The 9,823-nt window shown below is 35.7% G+C and overlaps 1 long non-coding RNA gene across 1 annotated transcript; it reads right to left on the bottom strand.

The window, feature by feature from the left end:
* Positions 1-6,516: 6,516 nt before the first annotated feature.
* LOC145044894 (uncharacterized) lies at positions 6,517-7,370 on the bottom strand. Its single transcript, XR_013681697.1, has 2 exons — positions 7,262-7,370; positions 6,517-6,837 (listed from the first exon to the last, which is right to left on the bottom strand). It is a non-coding gene; the product is annotated as an uncharacterized LOC145044894 (long non-coding RNA).
* Positions 7,371-9,823: the final 2,453 nt, after the last annotated feature.

Here is a 9,823-nt window from a genome sequence, read left to right as displayed (position 1 = left end):
AGCTTGCAGCGTATTCAGTAACGCTCATTCTTCCCTTCTTCAGATTCTGGAATTCGTTGCTGATCTCCAGAAGATCCTGCTCAGAGCAGTATTGCATCTTTAACTGTACCAGGAAATCCTCCCACGACATTTTGCTTGCTTCACCTTTGGGCATTGAATCAGCTAATAGCTTCCACCAGCTTAGTACTCCAGATTTCAATAGAGGAACTGCAAGAGCAGTCTTCTGCCTATTGCTACACTCGCAACTCTCAAACATTGTCTCCATCTCAGAGATCCAGTTCATGACTTCCACCGGCGTCGGGCTTCCGGATAGACTCGGTGGTTTGGATGCCATGAAATCCTTGTATTGGCATCCACGTCCATCATTTCCTCCATCCTGGTGGTTTTGCCTAACTATCGGTGGGTTGGCTTGACCAATAGTCCCACTGTAGTTTCCTTCTTCAGTCTGCCCTTCGTTCAACTCGGGCTGTTCGAGCTGAATAGTCGCTTCCTCTCGATTTTGCTGGAGCAAACGCCTGGTTTCCTCCATTTGACGATCCAACATTGCCTGGATCATCGCTTGCACTCCGGCCATCGTTATTGGTCCGACAGCGGCTTCCACAACTGGTATTTGCTCGATCACGGGGGGTTGGTGTCTATTCCCATTTGCGTTTACGTTTCCGCTACGGGTCCTTGCCATCTTGATCTATACACCGAATAAGGTGAATTTAGATCTTTATTTAGGAGAGACGTTTTAAATCGTCCTAATCACTCCGAAACGTTTACATGCTAGTTCTAATATCGTAGTCGTACGTTTAGAATCCTAAACACATAAGGTTTCCAGATCCGGTCGGCAACAGACCATAGATCCGAACAAAATAACAGCATATCATGCATAAAGCATTTAGCACATATAAGCATTTTAGGCACAATTCCTAAAATAAGCTAGTGCTCACACCTCACAATCATCGCTTAGCATTCTAAGTTTAAGTCTAGAAATCCTACAAATTCCTAGTTCGCTTAAACTAATGCTCTGATACCAACTGTGACATCCCCAAAATCACGGCCAGAAAAGACCGGTTTTGTTTATACTTTATTTCAAAATCAGAGTTATTTTTTAATAAAAAGGGTTGCGGAATTTTTCCCAAAACAATAATATGATAAAGATTTATCAAAAGCATTTCCATAGAAATGTATTTCATTAAAAGACTCGGGATGTCATGTTCGTACAGATCAAAAGTATAAACAGTACAATATAAGCCTTACTACATTATTTCATATCTACAGGCCTATATCCGTAATCCCTCGTCCAAAACATCACACCTATGCTCATGCGCCACTACCTGTAATGCATAAAACTGAGTGGGTCAGGCTTGGGAGCCTGGTGAGCACATAGGGTTTTCAACCCACAATAAATAAGTTTATTAATTTCATCAATCAACAAAAACCCGATTACCCGTTCCCGTTATCCTCACTTTACGTCCCTAAACACCTATCATAAGGGACCTAGCCTAAGGATCATCATCGGGACGGACACTACTGTTAAGGGGATTCCTTAGCAATAAATGTCCTAATAGGCAACCATGTGGGGGATGGAGTACACCGGTGAACACATCGTTCACAACACCTACAGGTTGCGAGCCTGCTAGTGTTCCACTGGACTGTCTAGAAGAGTCCGTGGTCGTCATCTATACTCCGCTAGATGACTGGATCAACAACAACAACATCGAGGCCTCTCATCATTTTATCACACATCACCTATTACATCTACCCATGTTTTACCCCAACATTTTCGTAGATATAAAATACGTATACAGTTTAAATCATTGAAAACATGTATAACAACGTTCATCTAGCATAGATAACAAGTATTCAGATAATATGCACACATAGTACGTAATTTATATAAAATACTTCATATCTATGTGTAAGTTGAAGGTAACTATGCACTCACCGGAAAAGGTGGTGATTCCGAACTCAGACAGTGCTTCGCTTCTTAAAAAGAATTTTTCTTCGACGAAACCTAGTATTATTACCACTAGAGTTTAGTTTATTATTCGTCGAGACTAATTAATAGTCTAGCTATTATTATTATTATTATATAAGCGTCAAAAAAAATACTTATATAACCCATAATAATAGCCAAAGTATTTATTATAAGTTCCTAATAACGTTACTATAATTAAATAAAAGTTATATTAAAAATAGCGTAGGCGTAGCTCACTTACAGCGGGTTTTATAGAAAACCGGGCTTTGCTTGGAGCAGCGTTCCCGAGCCAAAAATCTCTTCTTCTCAGAGCCTTCGAGCACTCCGGGGCTTCCGCCTCGTGCTAGGGAGGTTCCCTAGGCTTTTCGGGGGATTTCGGGGCTAGAGAGAGGTTCTAGAGAGAGAGAGAGAGAGTAAAGAGAAGAAAGAATGGGAAAGGTGTGAAGAAAATGAGGGTGGGAGAGGTGGTATTTATAGGGTGAAATGTGGCTGAACTTGGTGCCACATGTCACCATCTGGTGGCAAGCCTTGGGGAGAAAGCAATGGCCAAGATTGTGCCACATCACCCATTTTCGCACAGCACACTTCCGACTTCTAAAATCCGTAACTTTCACATACGACCTCCGTTTTTGACGTTCTTTATATCCACGCGTAGGTAATAATAAGATCTACAACTTTCATTTTGACACCGTCAGCTAATTCTCGACCGATCTTAAATTTAACAGTACAAGGAGATTATACTGTTAAACGTCTGCGTAAAATTAATAACTTCTACATACGGACTCTGTTTTTGTCTGTCTTTTTACCGTTGATTTCCTATTAATGAGATCTTCAACTCTCATTTACGTTGCGTAAGCCAAAAACCGCTCGAACTAAAATTCGAGTTTCAGGCCGTGCACTGCTAAGCCGAATCTTAGAAAAATCATAACTTCTTCATACGAAGTCAGATTTGTGCGTTCTTTTTATCGATGTTCTTAGTTTAACACATTCTACGACTTTTGTTTAGATTGCTAAGGCTAAAAAGTCTTCTATCATAAATTCACTATTTACGTCTCCCGGTGTCGTGCCGGTTTAGCCGTAAAACTTCGGCGGGCCATAACTTCTTCGTTATAGCTCGGATTTGGGCATTCTTTATATGTACGGAAACCTTGAGACATATTCTACAACTTTATGTAGAGATATCGGGATTATCTCACACTTTAATTTTGACGCTCATTTTTATTCTTTATTAATTATACATTTATAATTAAATAATAAACACATAAACACACATAATTCACATAATACTCAAATATTTCATATTTATTACTTCAAAAAGAGTTACAATAGTTGACCTAGACTATTACATTGACAAAAATGCTTAGCCCTGAAAACCCGGGCGTTACAACACTGAGTACATTGTTTTAATATTACATTCCCAAAAATAAATTGTTCGATCATAGATAGACAAACTGCAAGCCATCACTGAATACATTTCCTTCGGTTTACTTGTTACCTGAGAATACAAGTATTTTGAAAAACGTCAACATATGAAATGTTGGTGAGTTCATAAGCGGTATTTGAAAAACAATGTTTTGTATTGTTTTGAAAACTACCAGAAAATCCAATATTTTCTGAAAAGAGTTTATGAAAAAGTTTGTGAAGATCCATAAGTATGCTTGTTTGTTTCTATAGTTGTAAAAAGTGTTCATCAAACTTGTGTCCATTTCGAGACTGTATGTATAAAAAAAAGACCCTAGGAAAACCCGATGTTTTCCTAACACTTTGAATTCCATGTGGTTGTTGTACCATCGCGACATGTGAAGTCATTGATTTCAGGCGACGTCGGATTATTGCGCATGGTGAATTGCTATAAACACGCGTTACGCAAACGGCCAGTTTGCAACTTATACTAATGATCCCGTAGGCGTCATCAGTATTATTCACGTAATCCAACCGCCCTGACTTCTTGTAGTCCCACATCCGAAGAAAAAGAGGGCACGAAGACCTCGGTAACTCCATTAGCCGGTTGGGAATAAAAAAAAAGTACGAAGGGCCCTTGGCCCACTCGCATGTGAATAACCGACTTTACTAGCAGTACCAAAGGACCCTTGGGGACCAATAGTAAAAAGCCATTGAAAGTCCTTTTACGCTGTGTTGGATCATGTAAGACCCAACAACTCGTAAGGTTGGAGTCTTCGGGCCTAAAGATCAGGTCAATGGGCTAGCTAGGCCCAACAAACAAGGTTTTACACTTTGGGGCCCAAAGATGGTGCGTCGACGTCTGTGCACTCTCACGTGTGTGTTGAATTCCCAAATGTTTCCGTGTATGAGTTGAGTTATTGTCGTGTTAGTAGTTTCGGGTTTGTCATTGATTCGAGACCGAATCAATTCGTTTGATAACGATTTTTGGTGTTGTGGTGTAATATAATTCGTCGGTAGTCGTAGTGCCAGTGTTTGATCACAACGGATGTATTGAATTAACATTTCAACTTTTCTGTTACAGCCCCTCTTTTTGTTATAAATTTACTTTTTCAACCCTTTAAATAAATAAATTTCCGATTTGGTCCTTAAACCGTTTTTCTTGACGTTTTAACACCAAAACTTGTTGAAATTGATATTTTTCAGCATATTTTTAGTTGAAAACAGTTTTGGTCCCTGAAAAGACAGTTTTCTCGGTTGAAACCTTTCTTTTTCGCAAATTTACACTTTTGCCCCAAATTGGAAAAATTTTGCAACTTTGGTCCTTTTTAATTATGAAAAGCATTTTTAACCTTAGAAAAGGACTTGGGACACTAGTAGTCCACTGTTTTGCAGAAAAATATAGTTTTGGCCCTTCAAAACATAAAATTTCGCATATTGGGCCCTATTGGGCCAAAAATGTCGTTTTTAGCCCATTAAGCTTGAAATTTATATTTTCAACCCTCCAAAAGAGTATATTTCCAGAAAATACTTTATTGAAACTGTTTTGACTCTTCTCATCCATCAGAATTCGTAATATGTCATTTTGGGCCCTTTAACTTTATATTTTTAACATTTTATGTCCAAAAATTTAGTTTTTAGCCCAAAGAAGATGTTATTAAGCCATTTAGCTATTTTTCTTGGAATAATTTGTATGTAGAAATATATATGATGCTAGTATCATTTAACATAAAGTATATCTCGATTTTCAGGGGCTTATGGTTAGATCCAACATCATAAACACACAAAAACACACATATAAGCATAGAAATCATACAAGGCATACAAAACACATATAGATCTACACTTTCACTTGTATCCCCCCCCCCACAAAACTTATAAAATCGAAAGATAGGGAGTATGAAGCTCACCTTAGGGTGTGGTTTCGGTTTTTGAAGAAGAGATGGAAGAAAGTTTGGTGATTTTTGGCCCTAGCACCCCTTGATGAAGATCTCGAGTTTATGGAGTTTTCTAGGAGTATGATCACCAAAGAAACTTGTTTAGAATAAGTGATCTTATCTGAGAGGGGAGTTTTGTAACTTAGACATGGAAAAACTTACCAAAGGATGATGATTATCTTGTAAAATCCTCTTGAAACACGAGCAAAATTTTGAGATTTTGAATGGAGAGGAAGAGAGAAGTCTTGAGTGGTTTAGAGAGATTTTTGTGAGATGGGTGTGTGTGTGTGGAAACTCTCGGCCAAAGGGAAAAGAAAGAGGGGGAAGAGAAATGAGTGAAGTGATAGGTGCATGGAAACATGTGTTTGTGCATGGAGATCCATGAGAGAATAAAGAGGTGGCCCAAAAGGAATATAATATGATCTTCATACTTTGTTGGGCTAGTTTAAGTTAATCATGGTTCAAAACTTTTTAATTTATTTCATTTTAGGCCCAATATGGCCCAAAAGGTTGAAATAAATGTATGTGGGTCCAATTAGAGCCCATTTAAGGGTTCTAAGCCCATGATAGTCAAATTGGAAGCTTATTGGTCCATTTGGGCCCAATAAGGAAGTCCTAGTCCAAAATGGACCTAAACAAGAACTTCTAGGGTTTCCAATTGTTTGTTGACTATTTGAAGTACTGGTATGATGTATTTTATTGAAGTTTTTGAAGGCATCACACATGATCTTAAGTTTTTGGTTCAATGTTTTACTTAAGTAAAGTGATTACAAGACACAAAATTTCTAGTTGTGACAATGTGGCATTAAACCCGTCAGTTTTATTGGGTGAGAGGAAGATGACATGACATATCAAATGTGTTATGGTGATTATCGCATCCACCAACTTTGATAATCAGGGCCGGTCCAAGCCGGTTTGAGGCCCGAGGCAAATACAAATAATGAGGCCCTTTAAAACTTAAAAAAATAGTATTTTTTTAACAATAAACGATATTACATTACAGCTAGCAAATGCAACTAAAATAATGATTTTTTTTTTCACGAAGTGTAGATAAATCTTAGAAAAAACATAAAAATCATAAATGTCAATAAACATTAAGCTCTAAAATCTGATTATCAAGGTATTAAAAATAACACTTTAAGCAACAATAACTTCAATTGTCCCTGTAAAACACTTTGATCACTGAACAACAAATAAGGTTAGATGGAAAAGTAGTCTTAATATCCCATCATTATTGAGATCGAAATTTTGAGTCATGACTACAAATTAAGAAATTAATATGCTAAACTATTATACAAACATCAAACACACAACAAAAACCTTAACTCTAAATCCCATAAGTTTCCTAGACATTTTATCAAACATGTAGCGTACATACCCATTAAAGGAAAACATATACCATGTAGCGTACATACCCATTAAAGGAAAACATATACCAAGCTTCAGAACGTCATTCTCTCTTTCTTCAATGGTGGTATTTTATCGCTTATTTATCCTATTCCACTTCATCTATCTCTTGTCAATTTTTAGTACCTGGAAATTAACAATTTCAAATTATATACAAATGTTCTATTTCAATACAACCAGATGAACGTAGAAAAACACATAAATAAAGTTGAGCTTCAACAGTTAAATCAATAGATGAGTAGAAGTTTGTGACTCTCGATTCTCAATCGTGGTGGTCTGGTGCTATGCTATTTCAGGAAAAAAAACTTGCGAATTGAAAATAACAAGGGCAAGAATCGAGATTCAGTTGTTAGAAATCGTGAAAAGAAAGAGAAGCAAACAACAATAAGACTCTCGATTCACTATCAATTCTAGTATCAATGTATGATAGGATAAAAACTGAGAAGGAGGAAAACAACTTGGACAAAATCAGAGCATTAGAAAATCAGAAAAGATGAGAAGAAATCGATTCATTTGAAATTTAAATAAGAAAAAGAAGAAATCGACTAACCGTTGCTTCTGGAAATGGAGAAGACGTTTGGATTTTCCATAAAAATCAAATGTTGAAGAGTTATGGCGCCTTGAAAGTCGGATATCGATCATCGCACACCAGGCCTATTATCCAGCTTCCTCTTTTGGATTGGCGCTATGCTAAAACTTTATAACTAATACAAGAAGTGTAAAATGGGGGGCCCTTTGGCATTGATAGTTTTAATTAATTTACTCATTAAAACGGTCGTCATTTAATTCTAAACTCTGTCCACTAATAAATAAATACAAGATACTATTATATGTATCCATCACTCACATAAATCGTCATTTAATAGAATTACACAAACATTATTACAATCACATTGGGTTACACAAAACATTTTAACTGGTACATATCAAAATTTTCAAAATTTATTGTCACATACCTAACTCTATCAACCAATAACGATACTATCATTGTGTCATTATTCCAAAAAAAATCAATTTACACTAACTTTGAATATATATATATATATATATAAACTTGAAATAACTATCGTATTTATTTTATTTTATACATTACAGTTTTAATGAGTAAATTAATTAAATTGTCCTTGTGTTTTGGGGGAATGAACCATGTTGCCCATAAAAGACGTTTAATTTGAGTTTTTTCAAATAAAAAATAAGTCATAACCGAAGTCTATTAAATTCGAGTATTAGGTCGGGTTTGGATATATCCTATTACCGGAATTTTTTTTGTTAAAAATTATAAATAAAAAATATTCAACATTTTATCTAAATTGTAAGGACGAATTGTGTAACTATATTTTAATTAACAAAAATAAATAGTAGAAATGAATTCCGATTGGACTGTTAATATTGATTTGCATCATTGCATGTCCAATTTGTTTAATACTACGTGATACGTAAGATAATAGGGATAAAATAACTTTGGAAAGTTCTGAGAATTGTGATTTTACTATCAAATCAAAGTATTGGATGGTACTCCCTAATCTTTGATAATACTTTGATTGGATAAGACTCAGAAGAGAAAATAACAGAGAATGAGTGTATGAACTTTTGTAAGTACCAGAAAAAACTGACCAAAATCGGTTAAATACCTTTTTTATCTGAAAACTATCAAAACTGTCATAAAACAGTTTGGCAACAGTCAACAAACTGTCATAAATCCAGGTTTTCTATAAGAATTAATACCAAGTCAAAAACGGGTCAAATATTCTAAATTTGGATTTCTGATGCCTTTTTAATACAGCTCGATCCTCGCCAGGGGCTGCGGCCCCTTGGACCCCGCTCCCAGGGGCGTTGCCCCCGGACCCCCATTTGTTCAGGGGCTTCGCTCGCTCCTAAATGACAGTCTATTTTTAATCTTGAATAAACTTAAGCAAGTGTGCACTCCACACATTCCTTACTTGTTTAATATTTATCAAGATCACTTTTAATCAACAAAAGTAATCACATTACACTTAAAACACATTAGTGAAACAAATCGCCAACATGATAGATATATTATCTATCGTATCTTCAACTCTTTTGGCTAGAATGAAATCTTAGTCAAACATTTTGACATTTTGTGGTCTTAGCTTGTCGGATTAATACAACATATTATTATTCATTAATATATTGTGTGTGTGGTTGTTCAAAAAGTTGTTGATAATTATCATCAATAGAAATTATTTTTTATTTTGATCGGATGACAAATTTGGTAAGTGAGCCTTGGCGAAGCACTCCATTAAATCATAAAACAATTGCATAACATTAAATAATTGAAATAAATTTGCTATAGTTAAATATGATAACGATGTTATTATTAGCTAATTAAATTAGACTGATAACTTATATTAGTTAAATAAATATAGCAATGGAAGCTAGTTATGATAGAAAGTGAGCAAATAAGCAAAATGCATTACATCCTACCACACTTATTGAATGCAAGCGAGGAGGAAACAAACAATCGCGACAACCGTAACAAATTCAACAACCTTTCTGTTGGTGGTTGTGGTTTCAATGGCGATGGACATGGACATGTGAAGCTTAGTGATTGACGTGAATGTAGAATTGGAGTGTAATGTTGAAGTGACGCAAAAAGAAGTCAGAGTAAAGACTGATGTTGATGATGTTATGTATTGTGTAAACAAGACTTTTGCTAATGTTATTGATCAGTCGTTGAAGGAGATTAAAACAATGATTGATCTTCAAAGAAATTCAAATCTTGAGAAACATACTATCTTTGAGAAGTGATGGAGCGATAAACATATTGCAGAGTTTGATGTATTTGTCAAACGTCTGAAGTTAACGGTGGAGCTTTCCTCGCTAGTTAGTAAATCAAATCTTTGTATACAAAAATTGGAGTGGTAGGAATATGTGTTATCCTACCATTAGGTTGAAGGGGGAAAAAGTACTAGTGTGTGCGAGTTTAATTGTTTTGAATAAAGAAAATAAAATAAAGTTGATTTGGCTTATAAAACATGTTGTATTATATCAGGTTGCAATAACCAAAAAAGCAGGTGGACAACTACTTTATGTCTCTATAAATCACGAAAATTACTTAAGAGACTCGATGGGAAAATATGAAAAATATCGT

Source organism: Lactuca saligna, chromosome 5, assembly GCF_052625555.1.
Source record: "Lactuca saligna cultivar CGN05327 chromosome 5, ASM5262555v1, whole genome shotgun sequence".
Lineage (NCBI taxonomy): Eukaryota > Viridiplantae > Streptophyta > Magnoliopsida > Asterales > Asteraceae > Lactuca > Lactuca saligna.
Note: the sequence above shows the minus strand (reverse complement) of the source record. Positions and strands in the feature narration are given on the sequence as shown.